The 14,603-nt window shown below is 45.3% G+C and overlaps 1 protein-coding gene across 1 annotated transcript in view; it reads right to left on the bottom strand.

Annotated features, from left to right (window-relative positions):
• LOC142588230 (equilibrative nucleoside transporter 2-like) overlaps positions 1 to 3,325 on the bottom strand; it is a 70,048-nt gene extending 66,723 nt beyond the window's left edge. Inside the window, exon 1 of the mRNA XM_075699789.1 lies at positions 3,289 to 3,325. The gene's annotated coding sequence lies outside the window, so the exon portion shown is untranslated. The remainder of the gene's footprint in view (positions 1 to 3,288) is intronic.
• Positions 3,326 to 14,603: the final 11,278 nt, after the last annotated feature.

Genomic DNA, 14,603 nt, shown 5'->3' with positions numbered 1-14,603 from the left:
TACCGATTGTTTAGCCATTATCGAACTATCGGCAATACTAAAACAACCGATTATTGATGGCACCATGGATAGCGCAATATTGATATCGATAGTGGAAAATCATGCGAAGTACCACACGTTAACAGTGCAACATTAACTTGGCCACGTTTCCCTGTTCCCCATTTGCACGAAATGTGTGCTACTGATGGTCAGCTATGGCAAAATTTCTGGTAATACTATCAAGCAAAGAATTGCATAAGTATCCATCGCACAGTCGATCAACAGCGAACTATCGCAATGATATCGATAGTCTGTCTTTATTTTCATATAGATAGTTTCAGAAATTACCCATACTACTACTGACAGCAATTTTACTGGTAGATGTGTTTCACTAGTACTGAAGAGTACTAGTGACATATATTCCGCCCATAGCCAGAATGCTTATACGCAGACGTCCTTTAACGCACGCATCTTGAATAATTTAACACGCGAAGCATGCAACACTGCATAAATAATCTTGAGGTTTATGTGGCATTCCATTGGCAGTTAGTGATAAGTTTCTATCTTTTCATCGACAAATAACGTGCACGAATAAAAATGATTTATCCCGAGTGTAACAGGCACAGAAGTAACGACCTAATGAAATCCTGCTTCCGCTCTCCGGCGTGTGCCTTAAAAAGAAAATGAATCAACAATGCCACACGAACTGATAAGCGCTGTCATTCTTTTCGAGGTTATCGTATAATGAGAAAAATGACTTACGCTTACCGAAGAGTCAAAAGCAAGCAGCCTATAGCTCTCGCTGTTCAAATAAAAATGACAAAATCTAACGCCACGAGGCAGCCAATTAGCGGCCTATGGCAGACGCCGTAATGCAGCGCTCCGGATTAATTATGAGGGATTAGTTATTAGGGATTATTGTAGTTATGGGGTGGAGCGCTCCGGATTGATTTCGACCACGTGGCGTTCGCTACCACGCGCCCAAATCGCTGTGCACAAAAATTACTCGTGCTCCAAAAGAATGCATTGTGCTCCACTGCAGACGTCGAATTAAATGCTTATACTTCGCGTTTCCTTAAGAAATTTAAACGACCCGCCGCGGTTGCTCAGTGGCTATGGTGTTGGGCTGCTGAGCCCGAGGTCGCGGTATCGAATCTCGGCCACGGCGGCCGCATTTCGATGGGGGCGAAATGCAAAAACACCCCTGTACTTCGATTTGGGTGCACGTTAAAGAACCCCAGGTGGTCGAAATTTCCGGAGTCCTCCACTACGGCGTGCCTCACAATCAGAAAGTGGTTTTGGCACGTAGAACCCCGTAACTTAATTTAAGTGGTCCTTCGTATTCCGCTCCCGCGTGGGAATGCGGCCCACAACCTGTGCTCAGCGGCGGAAAGTCGTAGCCACTGAAACAAAGCGCCGCCGAGAACAAAGGAATGTGTAGCATCGGTAGTGTCAAGACCATATTGTAGAATGACAGGGCGTATAAGCAGAATGTGTGTAAAGCAGAGCGAAGTATATAGCGGTATACCGGTCGTGTTGCTGCCCGGCTCTGCAAGTCGAATTCTGCTTCTTATAGCGATGAGGGTTAAAAGCGGCTACTCGTACAGCGTCCCATTTTGCAAAACAAGAAAATAATAAGAAATAAATAAACCTCGCCGAGTGACTTCGATAAGTCGATGATGTAAATGCGTTTTGTTTGTTCGTTTATTTTGTTTCGGTTATACGCGAAAGGGTGCCACTTTTTCTTTGAAATATGCGACATGATATTGCGCGCATCGCTTTGTTGTCATGGATTTGTACGTTTGTGTGAAAATTGGCGTTTGTGCATTCTGGTATTCCTTTTTGTCTGTGTTCGTTTGCTTGTACTGTTTGCCTTTTTTTTTCTAAAGTCATGTATTTGTATCAGGGAGGCCAGAGCACGTTAAGCTGGAAACCTAGCTTTCTTTCTCTGCCTCCCACATCCTTGGGATGGAAAATAAAGGTATTATTATTATTATTATTATTATTATTATTATTATTATTATTATTATTATTATTATTATTATTATTATTATTATTATTATTATTATTATTATTATTATTATTATTATTATTATTATTATTATTATTAAGACGTGGACGATATAGATAAAGACGAGACATACATAGCGCAATTGTCAAACCAATTCGCCCAACTTCGTGAGCTGCTCGACAATTAAGTGTCCATGGAGATTTCGGGGTATAATACTGGACAATTTTCTGAGCGCATCATTTTTGGTACGCTGAGCTTGGTATCTTGTACAGCTGATTTAAGCTCAAGAGACTTATCTCAAAGCACACAGTAGCGTTTCTGACACGCCAGAACGAAGTTTCGAGGTGTGGATAGCTCAGGACACCAATGAATAATTAATTAGTCACTACACTAATTAACCTCTTACATTACATAGCTTTATTTGTACGTAGGTACACTCCAATGCCATTATTAATGTGATCGAGTTCCAATTTTTATTGATCTGGAACGGTGTCAGCTTGCTATGACGTCACGAATTTTGGCGGCGTCTGCTTGGCCTAGTTATTCTTTTTATTTCAAAAGTTGCACTTTAATGTATTGTAATAAATCCAAAGACAGAACTTGGCAAATATCAACATCTATTGAGCCACAAGGGCCAATCCGCCGTGGTTGCTTCGTGGTTTTGGTGTTGAGCTGCTAAGCACGAGGTCGCGGGATCAAATCCCGGCCCCGGCGGCCGCATTTCAGTAAGGGCGAAATGCAAAAACACCCGTGTGCTTAGATTTAGGCGCACGTTAAAGAACCCCAGGGGGTCAAAACTAATCCGCAGTACCCCACTACGGCATGCATCATTATCAGATCGGGGTTTTGGCACGTAAGACCCCATAATTTAATTTAGCCACAACGGCCCAAGTACGAAAAATGCCTTGAAATCCATGACACAACACTGACGTACCGATTCTGGTGTCCTGGCGTGAAACTCAAAAGGAAGGAAAATTTGTCCTTGATTTTACCGTCCGATAATGAGCTTATTACCGTGACATTAACCGGAAATAAAGCTTCGGATGGATATTTCATCAATTTAGGCTAATTAAGCGTTTAACTTTATGGGCCCTTTGAGTTTTTCATGTTAAGCAGTGACACAGTAGAACCGATAGCGATGCACCATTGTTCTACATGATTTAAGTGTCGTTCCACTCGATAACTGCAACACACTTGATAACTATGGCTCTACCTCGGAACAACCAATAAACGCTAGAGCCGAGTTACGAGAAAATCCCTCCTATAGCGAAATGCGACGCGTTTGCTTTGTTACATACCTGAGCGTGCGCCCTGAAGCCTTTTACGACGAAGAGGCACCGGGTCCGCGATAGTGATCAACTGCAGCACTTGATGACTGTGTATGCGAGCGGAGCTGCCCTTGAAGCTATCTTATCGGCGTCTGATTAAGCGCACGCGGTGTATACTGCTCGCATCCTTCGCCACCACTGTTGTCACGATAACGGGCACGCTCATATTGTCGCAAGGCTGACGCTACGCCGCGCAACCCCTAACACCCAATCCGTTCCCTCCGTTTGCGCTGAATCGAGTGTTGGATCGATGTTTGTGGTCGTGTCTTTGTTGTTGCGACACCCATATCCTTTCACGCCATTCGTTCGTACTCTTTTTCCTTAACGAGGCTCCACGACATGCATGTTGCTGCAGAGCCAATGCAACTGTTGCAATCAGCGTCAGACGAAACTGACCTTTCAAGTTTTCAATGAAATGATGTGCAGATACGCACGTGATGCGTGCAATTCTATTTTAATCACTAGTATGGTGCAAGTTCTTCGTCCCATCACGGAAGTTTTGTGCAATTTGGCTCCGCGGTAACGTGCTCGTAACTGTTTGTGTATTGCATCGCGTTTTGCAGCTATAGCATACAACGAATGCGTGCCTGGCCGACATGACGCGGACGCCCCCAGCATGCGACCCACGTGACCACGTATTACACGGTCTCCCGGTTCGACACAGTTTGCAAGTTGATTTCCGTTAATTCGGCCGCTGCCGGGACCGTAAAATTTGTGTCGAATTATCCGAAAGGTCGAATTAACAAACGACAGTCAAAGTGATACTTTTTCATTGTTTGATGCAGTCTGTCGTCGTCAGACTACATCAATACAGTATCAGAATAACTTATGCACGTCGTCGTCGGTCAGTCGCCCAAAGACCTCAACACCAGCGAGAGCGTTGCCAAAAGTCTTCAAAATAGACATCGCCCAGGGGTACAGAACGAGTCAGCACAGCAGGATGGGTTGCTGCGGTCACTGTCGTCGCCCAGGGAATCAGTAGCGCGCTCTGCTGAACCTCTCGTGTTTTCAAGCATTTAGTAACCGCTGCACGCGCCAGGGAGCGCCGGTGGATGTCGAATTAACCGAAGCGACGTGCTTTCACGGTCGAATTAAACGAGCTTTTCCTTAGATAGCCAATGAATGGTTTCTCGTCGCCGCGAATTTTCGGCGCGTTCGAAATAACAGAGAAGTCGAATTAACCGAGGTCTAATTAACGGGCGCCGACAGTATTACACCATATCCGGGATCGGCCCACCTTTACTTGATCAGAGACAGACCGAAGAGAAGCACCGAACCCTGCGGAAGGAAAGGAAAGCTTCGCTTTCATTGATCAAGCTAATTATACGCCTGAATGCGCATGTTTGTAGCAGATATGATATTTGAGTATCATTTGTTGTCTCATTCTGTAATTCCTCAGAGAACCGATCAGGTCGCTAGTACAACTGTAGGGGTAATACGGAAAGCTATGCAGGTCTATTCGTCGTATTTTTATAGGGTGCCCCAGCTAACTACTTAGCGAAGCCGTTCAAAGAAAATATAGTTATTTAAAAAACACGGTGCAAGATAAGATTTTCAAGAACTACAATGTTCGCTCTTCGGACCTCTGACGACCTAATACCGTAGGTCTTATCATTGTATCTTGCGCCATTATTTTTTATCATTTTTCTTATAATTAGACTGGCTTGGCTAACGCTAGCTGGAACACAGAGTATTGTGCGTGTTTTTTTAAAGCTATACGTTTATTTTTATTTTCATAAAAAACAGCTAAGAGCGTAGCGAACGCCGGTTTTCTTGCAGAATAGTTCCAAAGCGTGCGGACATACTCTCCGGCAAGCAACGTAACTTTCGGAAGACTAATTAACGAATACTTGTTAATGAACTTGCTTATTAGAACGTTGGGAAAGTCGTTTACGTGGCAACTTCATAGGCAGTGACAGTTTAATGCACCCGATTTCTTTTTTCATTTTGCATATAGCACTTGAAATATCCATCGCCGAATTTCAACGCTCAATCCAGGCAATAAGGAACCCAAGCACGCCGGCAGCGCAAAAAAAGAAGAAAAAAAAAGGCAGCCCTGCTATCGGGTCAGCATGCATACCTGCTTACTATACGACCTGTGTGCGCCCATAAAAGGTGTCAGTCTAGCTGGCGCCTTGTCCCATTTCGGCTTCTCAAAGGCATTTAAAGAGCAGATGGGGATCAAACATGTGAGGACTTCTTTTAACGACACTATTCAACCATGCACCTTTCAGAATGTCGGCATGAGGGAGCGCAATGTCGCTCATACTCTTTCGGAAAAGTACGCAGAAGTCCTGGCTTATAGCCTACACTGTCAAGACGCTGCTATAATAGTGCACGGTGTCAGATGTCTGCGCACGTTGCATGTTGGGCCAATAAAGGGACAATAACGGTAGCGGTGAAAACATTCCCGCCGGGGCAGAAGCATCAGCTGCGAGATAAAGAGGCCGGTGTGTTTCCCAGCAATTGAGCCTCACGAGAGGAGTGTTATATTGCGAGTAGCCATAACGTTTACCGCCGGAACAACAGAAAACATACTTCACCAGCTTTCGGACGGCTTGTTTTTTATTCCTGCGCCCTTTCGCTAAATATTATGCCCCTCCTGTATACTGAGGAGGCCACGGGAGTCGCGGAGTGAGGGGCAATGAACCTCTGGCCCTATGCCCCGGCATATGACTCAAAGAGTGGTGCGCTAATACTCCTCCAAAAACGCAGCAATGTTTACAAGCTCGCGACGACTTTCGTGACTCCTCCTAACGATTTCCTTTGGCATTCCGTGATTCTGCAATTGCGCGCGGAGCTGAATGCACGCGATTCCCCTTCCACTCCCTCACCAACCCTCTCCGTCATCACGCCATTCTCCTTCCACTCCTTCGGCCACCCTTCCCCTTACCACAAGTTTTCCTTCTTGCTCACGCACTCTCTTCTTTACATCACTCTCGACACATTTCTTCTCGCACACGCTTGCACCAGAGGTTCGCCGGGACTGCATCATCGCAAAAGTGCTAACCTTTCATATGCAGGCAACAAAAGCGGTAGCATCCGCTGCTTTCAACCTTGGAGCTATAGTCATATTCATCACGGGGCAGCATAGGAATAAAGAACGATTGTTTATCACACCAAATGCCGCGTAAGCTGGAGCACCGGGTATACGCGGCACTTGCGGTTAAACCGCCAGTTCGTTCACACCAATGCTTTCTTGTATGCTTTTTTCCCAATGCTTTTTTCCCAGTGCATGCATTCTATTACCTTTCGTCAGACTCTAGCCTTTAACAGCCTTCGCAAGGCATGCGGCCAGCTGTTATTCTGCCATACGAGACGAGATTTCGCCAAACTCCCGACTTGAGCAACATTCGCAAGGTGTACGTCCAATCATGATTTTTCCTGACCAGACGAGATTTCGTCAGAATCTGGATTTCCCTGAAAATTTACAAGGCATATTCATTCATTCACAAAACTTTATTAGAGTCCTGAAGCCCGGTCTTTTCAGACTGAGGCGGGCCGCGTCCACGTCGGCACCATCAGGCCGAGCCTTATGGAGCCATCGTGGACCCTCTGGACAGCCCGTAGCATATGGCCAAGTACGATTGCTTTAGAACGGGCGATATTTGATCAGACTCTAGACTTCAACAACCTTCACCAGGCGTATGGCCAAATTGAAAATTTGCCAGACCGTACGATATATTTCGTCAGACTCGCAACTTCAATAACATTCGCAAGGCCAATCACAATACTTCTCGACCAGAAGAGATGTTATTAGACATCGGACTTCCTCAAACTTCGCAAGACGTGCGGACAATTTGGTTCTTCCCTACAAAGGGAGATTTCGTCAGACTCTCGACTTCATCTGCCTTCGCAAGGCGCAGGGCCAATTAAATTGTTCTGTGGTAATAGACGAGGTTTCGTCAGACTCTTCACTTTATCAACCTTCACAAGGTGAACGGCCAATAATGATTCTTCCTGTCTGGACGAGCGAGATTTTGTCAGACTCTCCACTTCCTGAACCATCGCGCGGTAGATGGGTAAATTATAATTCTTCCCGGCCAGACGAAATTTCTTCAGAATCTCGGCTTCATAAAACTTCTCGTGGCGTACGGCTCATAATTGTACTGCCAGACCACAGAGATTTCGTCAGACACTTGCTCGTCAACCTTCGCCTGTCCTTGTGGAACGGTTATATTGTCAGGATGTTGTATTAGTGACACGCAGTGTGACAACTCTTATTTGACTTACATTTCTTAATTTCTTTCTTATTTATTTTAAATGTACCACCCCCTTCTTGGCCAATCCCCCGTTGTGGGCATGCGTCATAATACAGAAATCAGCAGCAGCAGCACGCGGCGGTAATTTCAGTGAGCTAGTCGGCATTGCCACAGTGGAAGTAACAAGCGCCATTAATTGTGGACTAAGGGTTAGATCACCGTCTTGCTGCACTAGGGGTTCGAGGTTCGATCCCAGCATCGGACACGTTATTCCAACGCGAAGCTTTTTTTGCCTACTTTCCCGGTATTCGCGAGGCCACCTTAGCTGGGTGCGGTTGGGTCTGTCGCTATCTCGGCGGATGTATTTGTGGATGTATGTATATACGATATCTATAGCGATATCTATAGCGGCTCCACAGCAACCGTAACCCTCCATAAAGAAAGCAACAAACTCTCAATAAAGAAAGGCGTCAGGCAGGGAGACACGATCTCTCCAATGCTATTTACAGTGTGTTCACAGGAGGTATTCAGAGACCTGGATTGGGAAGAATTGGGGATAAGAGTCAATGGAGAATAACTTAGTAACTTGCGATTCGCTGATCATATTGCCTTGCTTAGTAACTCAGGGGACCAATTGTAATGCATGCTCACTGACCAGGAGAGGCAAAGCAGAAGGGTGGGTCTTAAAGTATTATCTGCAGAACACTAATGTTTAGCAGTCTCGGAAGAGAACAGCAGTTTACGATAGGTAGCGGGCACTGGAAGTGTTAAGGGAATACATCACTTAGGACAGGTAGTGACTGCGGATACGGATCATGCCGGATCATGAGATTGAAATAATCAGAAGAATAAGAATGGGCTGAAGTGCGTTTAGCAGGCATCCTCAGATCATGAACAGCAGGCTGCCATTATCCCTCAAGAGAAAAGTGTATAACAGCTGTGTCTTACCAGTACTCACGTACGGGGCAGAAACCTGGAGGCTTACAAAAAGGGGTTCTACTTAAATTGAGGACGACGCAACGAGCTATGGAAAGAAGAATGATGGGTGTAACGTTAAGTGGTAAGAAAAGAACAGATTGGGTGAGGGAACAAACGCGAGTTAATGACATCTTAGTTGAAATCAAGAAAAAGAAGTGGGGGGGCATGGGCAGGACATGTAATGAGGAGGGAAGATAACCGATGGTCATTAAGGGTTACGGACTGGATTCCAAGGGAAGGGAAGCGTAGCAGGGGGCGGCAGAAAGTTAGGTGGGCGGATGAGATTAAGAAGTTTGCAGGGGCAACATGGCCACAATTAGCACATGACCGGGGTATTTGGAGAAGTATGGAAGAGGCCTTTGCCCTGCAGTGTGTGTAACTAGTCTGCTGCTGCTGCTGATGATGATGATGATGATCACATACGAAGGTTATATGAAACTACCAGCGAGGTGGCTTTACAACCCTCCTACGCTGACCAAGTATGCAGATAATCATTGTATTATTTGTTACATTAATTTTCCATATAAAACCTGAACATACCATGTCCGCTCACAGGCATCCCTAAAGCACACCGATCTGCTAATGGGAAGTTGAAATACATTTAACGGACCCTTGGATTTACTTTCTTTTTTTCTTCTTCTTTGATTTGGCCACTCAGTATACTGTAAATGCCACAGGTTGCAAGTTCGTACTTGGCCAATTCTCCAGAATGGGCACCGTCCCGCTACGACTCTTAGATAAAACATAATATGTGAGGTGACATAAAATGTTCGAACATTTCATGTCACCTCACAGATATCTGTAAAGAACTTCTAGACTGCTAACTCTGGCCGCTTGGTGCATGTTGCATCAAATGAGCAACAGCGCAGGACACAGGACATACAGAAGGAAACGGGCGAAGAGTTGATTATGAAGCATTTTTTTTTATTGTTGAGCACACAGCAAATTTATACAGGTGCGGGAAAGGGAGAGACGGAGCTGTGAGACGAGCTAAAGTACACGGCAAAAAAAAAAAGAAGAAAAATGAAGAAGGAAGGCACGATATTGAAAATTGACAAAATATCACGAAATGAGCGCTGTCGTCAAGGTGCAAGAAACGCGATTTGCTTGGTGAGGTCTCGGAACGCCTGCGCACGACTCACCTTGTCCGTCGATGCCGAAAGCCCCATACATCTCACGTGCGCGGTAGTCACGATAACGCCTTGGTATTTTGCACCGATTAGATAAAGAGTTACAACCGCATCGGCAGCAGTGTGTTGTTAGGTGGCTGCCTGCACTTCCCGTCGTCAAAGTGGGATGCATATCATCAAATTCAATCTTTATATTAGGCAAGTCGGGGCAAATGATCTCGGGTGCGTCAACGTGACACCGTCCAGCGGTTCGGAGGAAAGCGCGCGCCACGCAGGCTTTGTTTTCATCAGCCGTATAGACCATTTTCATCCGCGATGTGGCAGCCGTGCGTTCATGACTCCAGAGAACTTCCGGTCAGCCATTTTCGAGAGTCCAGTTAGCCAAGAAAAAAAAAGAAGCATTTTGCCGCATAGTATATTGTAGGCACATATTCTTGATGTTTTCATATATAAATGACGTGCGCCGTACGTCGAGCTCATGTGTACGGGCCCTTTTGTTGTAGTTAACAATATAACTTACTTGTCAAACCCTCCAAATCTGCAGCAAAACTCGTGCCAGCTGGAGGGTCCTGTAAGTTTATAGGCTATTGTAACTTGTGTTTCTCCGGGGGCTTAACCGAAAGTCTTTTGGGAACTCCGTAACTATAAAGGGTCCGCAAATGACACGCGCTGTTTTGGCGCAAGAGAATTACGCTGCCGTTTGCTAGGACCGAATTTTCGAGCTTGCATTATGCACTGCATATCAAACTATATGTGTCATTACAGCAAAGAGACGAAATTCGAGCGCGTTTGGTGCTGTAAATTAAAACAAAAAATATACTATACTCCAGCTGAATCGTCAGTCTGGCAACACTGAGAAGTGACGAAATGAAGTGCGTTCTGCACTTCACGGTAGTTGAATGGTTGATGTTGTTTTTCACCTGAATAATGGTGGCACAGACCCCACAGTCGGAGATTGACCATGAATCGGGTGGTTTAATTAAGCGGATATATAAATTAAGGGAATTACCAATTTTTGCGAGAGACAGAGGAGCTCTTTAAAGGGACACTGAAGCAAAATAATACACCAATTTATACTGATCAAGTATTCTTTGATAACTATGTTAACGTTAGTTTCACGATAATAGGCTGGTTATTAGAAGAAATAACGAAGCTCAACGTTTCTATTTTATTTCACGCCGAAACCCCAACGCCGGCACGTCAGTGTGACGTCACGTATTTCAACGTCTTTTTTTTTTTCTTTCGTATTTGGGCCGCGTTGCCTCAATAAAAGTTGGCGAAACTTGCTGTATTCAGTCTTTGGCTACTTTAGAACACAATGTAGTCGATCTTTGCAGCTAAATAATTAACTAGGCCCTAGAAAACGCTGTCGAAATATGTGACGTCACAGCGAGCTGGTGCGGGACCTTCAAGACGGCGTCGCCAGCAGTATTTTTCTCGTTTTTTTTTCTTTTCTGGCTTACCAAGTATCTTGCCGCGGTAAGAGTGGTGTGTGTGTGTGTGTGTGTGTGTGTGTGTGTGTGTGTGTGTGTGTGTGTGTGTGTGTGTGTGTGTGTGTGTGTGTGTGTGTGTGTGTGTGTGTGTGTGTGTGTGTGTGTGTGTGTGTGTGTGTGTGTGTGTGTGTGTGTGTGTGTGTGTGTGTGTGTGTGTGTGTGTGTGTGTGTGTGTGTGTGTGTGTGTGTGTGTGTGTGTGTGTGTGTGTGTGTGTGTGTGTGTGTGTGTGTGTGTGTGTGTGTGTGTGTGTGTGTGTGTGTGTGTGTGTGTGTTTGTGTTACATTGTGCAAGGGTAATTTACCGACACCAAAGAAATCGTCTTTTCTCTTTAGTGTCCTTTAAAAAAACAGACAGAAGCTCTTTTTTCGGAAGGCATATATCTTTGTCGTTGTGCACATGACCGCTGACACGCTACTCTGCATAGTTGGGAGACAAGTGGGAAAAAAAAGATTCCAGAGGAAAGCGTAGAAAAGCAAATGCATTAATATTTTTTAGTATAAAGTAAATTTATTTGCATTATGCATCAACATGCATGATGCTGGAGACCAGCGGAAAAAGCTGCCGATATCGACTGCTTGCACTGCGAAGCGACAGGCCCCCATAAATAGCAGCTGCTCAGCTACATGATGCCACAAGTACAAACAGTAGCGCAAGCTTACGGAAAGATTGACGACGCTAGGACATATAATGACTAAATCGCGATATTTTAGAAAAAAAAACATTTACCGAAGCGAAAAATAATATAGCTGGTTTCAAACGCCTAGTATGATGCACTGGTAAAAGAACACCATAAAAGAGATTGAGATACTTTTTAATGAATGCGTAATTCTTTGAAAGTTACTCTCCCTAAATTAGACATGATTTTTGGCCAATGTATTCAGTTGTCTGGATAACCAGGTTTTTGAGGTTTGTTCGTATGTTGTTTTGTCTGTTCGAACTTTCCAAGGTTTGTAATTAATTTCTCGTAGGATAAGCTGCCATGTTTTTTGTCAGATGAGATAATATACCATACTTTCGGCGATAAAGACGTGCCTTCTTTTTTCTTTTAATTATAGCTCATAAGTTTTACAGACCCTATAACTATACAGTCTGGTGACTCATCAAATGTCCTATTCGCTATACCAAGGATGAGCGTGAGTAAAAACATGATGACATATTTACAGGTGAGAGGATGGTGAAAAACTCAGGCCTTCTTATGTCACGAAGTGAACCTCGGTTGCAGCTTTCCGAGAAGGCATATTGCTGACAGGGAGAGAGAGAGAGAGAAAAGGAAGATAGGTTGACTAGACTGACCGTTAAGTTGGTTACTCCGCACTCGGAGGAAAGGTAGAAGAGTTATGGAGGAAAGACGATACGAAGTTACCTGTCCGCACAAGCACGAGGAAGCCAACTGCACATGACTACAGTTTTTCATTGAGTCCTGATACTTAAAAAACAATAGAGCGTTTAGAGAAACTCGGGTTCGTATTGCTCGGAAAAGAATTTTTGGACTCCTTGAGGGAGGGAGGGGAGGCAGTATTCTGTCCCCCTAGTGGACATTTCCATTTCGTTTGCCGATGAAGTGCTGATTGGTGGGGGTGACTGTCTCCTGACGCATACTCCAGCCCAGCCAATCGGAACTTCAGTAGCAGAAGACATAGACATGTCCACTAGGTGGACACTCACAGAATACCTCTCCACCCCCCCCCCCCCCCCGCCCCCAAGGAGTCCAAGAATTCTCTTTTCCGTAAGGGCACGGTTGTCAAGCTTGCCGCGCGTGGTGCAGAGCACTTTTTTTCCTTTGTGTGCTCACTGAAAGTACAATCGCACAGAGCGTAAGCAATCGTCTCCTGGCGCCCACGAACTACACGTCCGTGACTTCTGGCCTTCTGGACGTGACTTCTGGTCCGTGGTACCTGGCCAGAAGTCTCGTCCGTGACTTCTGGCCAGGTAGTAGTGAACGCTGCTTCAAACCATAGACCGTCACGTCGTGGCGAGCCAGGCAGAAGGCGGAGGTTGAGATGGGGATCCAGGGGACGAAGGTGCCGGCTTGAAAAGTCTGCCTAATTCCATTGCGATTGCAATGTAGGCAATGCAATTGCAATTTAAGCTCGCGCGCAAGCGCGCAAATTTTTCTCGGTGCGTCTGCTCTTGACACCAGGATATGTCAACGCACTCGATGCCGTCATGGGCAGGTCGAGTGGCTCCGTCTTGGTCACTTCCCACGACAGCGCAGTGACTTGGTAGCCATCGAATATACACATTATTTTTTCTCAAATGCCCGATGATTAATTTCTCTTATGTCTGCGACAATCAAATTGTTCGTGGGATCCACGGCGTAATGCAGAGAGTAAATTCTCTGGAGGACGGCCTTCGAATCGTGCACGCGTAAACTTCATTTAATTTCTGAGAGGTATCGCAACAATACCTCTCTGAAATGTCTCAGAAATGGCCCCGCGCTTCTTCACGTCACGCAAACCGTGCGGAAATGACGGTCGCTGTCGGTGGAAGAGGCTAAGAGCAGCGATTTCATATTGAAATTTCTGGCTAAGAATGGGCGCCAAAAGCAGTTTTTACAGCGAAGTTGTATATGACTAACCTTCCGTAGATTTCGGCGTCCGGCAACAGAAACGTACTTGGCGATTTCTAACAAACCCACACATAATGGGTTTCATTGTTTGCTTTGCATGTCATCACGTACGGGTGCAGTGCGGGCGGCGCAGATGTCCAAATGCGGAACAAATTAGAACGCTCGCCGTAAAAAATAGAGCGACGTCAAGGTTATCGCAGTACATAAGCAGGAGAGGTATCGGTGCTAAAAACAGCTGCGTCATCGATGGGGCGGACACGTATAGCTCGTATACCCAAAGAACAACATGCGGACGAGGAGCACCGGAGGGAACAGCAACGAGAATGTAAACGGCGCCGTCGCGAGACGACCACCGACGAAGAACCTTCCCGCGATGCTGAACGAACAAACGACAACCATTCCAGTTTGTGAAGGTGGAATGGCAGCGAAAGCACTTTTCGTTTGAGGGCTTTGACTGTCGTCAGTTTTCGCTGCCATACCATCTTCACAGAGTAGAATGGTCGTCATATTTTTTATTATTTCCTTTTTGTTTTATAACCACATAGCTCCTATTCTCATTTACGATTATAAACTGAGAATAGTTGGACGGCTATGTCATATAAATCGCCCCTCGACCTGCGCATAACAGATATAAGAAATAATGAGCACGTGATCGTTCGACAAGAAGCTACCGAACACTACCGCAATATATACTCCTCTCGCCCGCCTTCCATCATCGGGACAATCCCGCGTCGACGTCTCTTCCGGGGCATACGCAGGTGCGAACCTCGTCCGAACAAAATTTCTGGCGTCGCACAGTGTACCTTATTCGGCAATTGTATATCCGCATGGCTTATGAACGGCGTAGTGCATAAACATAAAAAAAAACCATTAATGTTTTGAACCGTGCGTAAGCATAAACATTGCATTACA

Source organism: Dermacentor variabilis, chromosome 7, assembly GCF_050947875.1.
Source record: "Dermacentor variabilis isolate Ectoservices chromosome 7, ASM5094787v1, whole genome shotgun sequence".
Lineage (NCBI taxonomy): Eukaryota > Metazoa > Arthropoda > Arachnida > Ixodida > Ixodidae > Dermacentor > Dermacentor variabilis.
The sequence above is the reverse complement of the archived record's forward strand: the minus strand, read 5'-3'. Positions and strand labels throughout refer to the sequence as shown.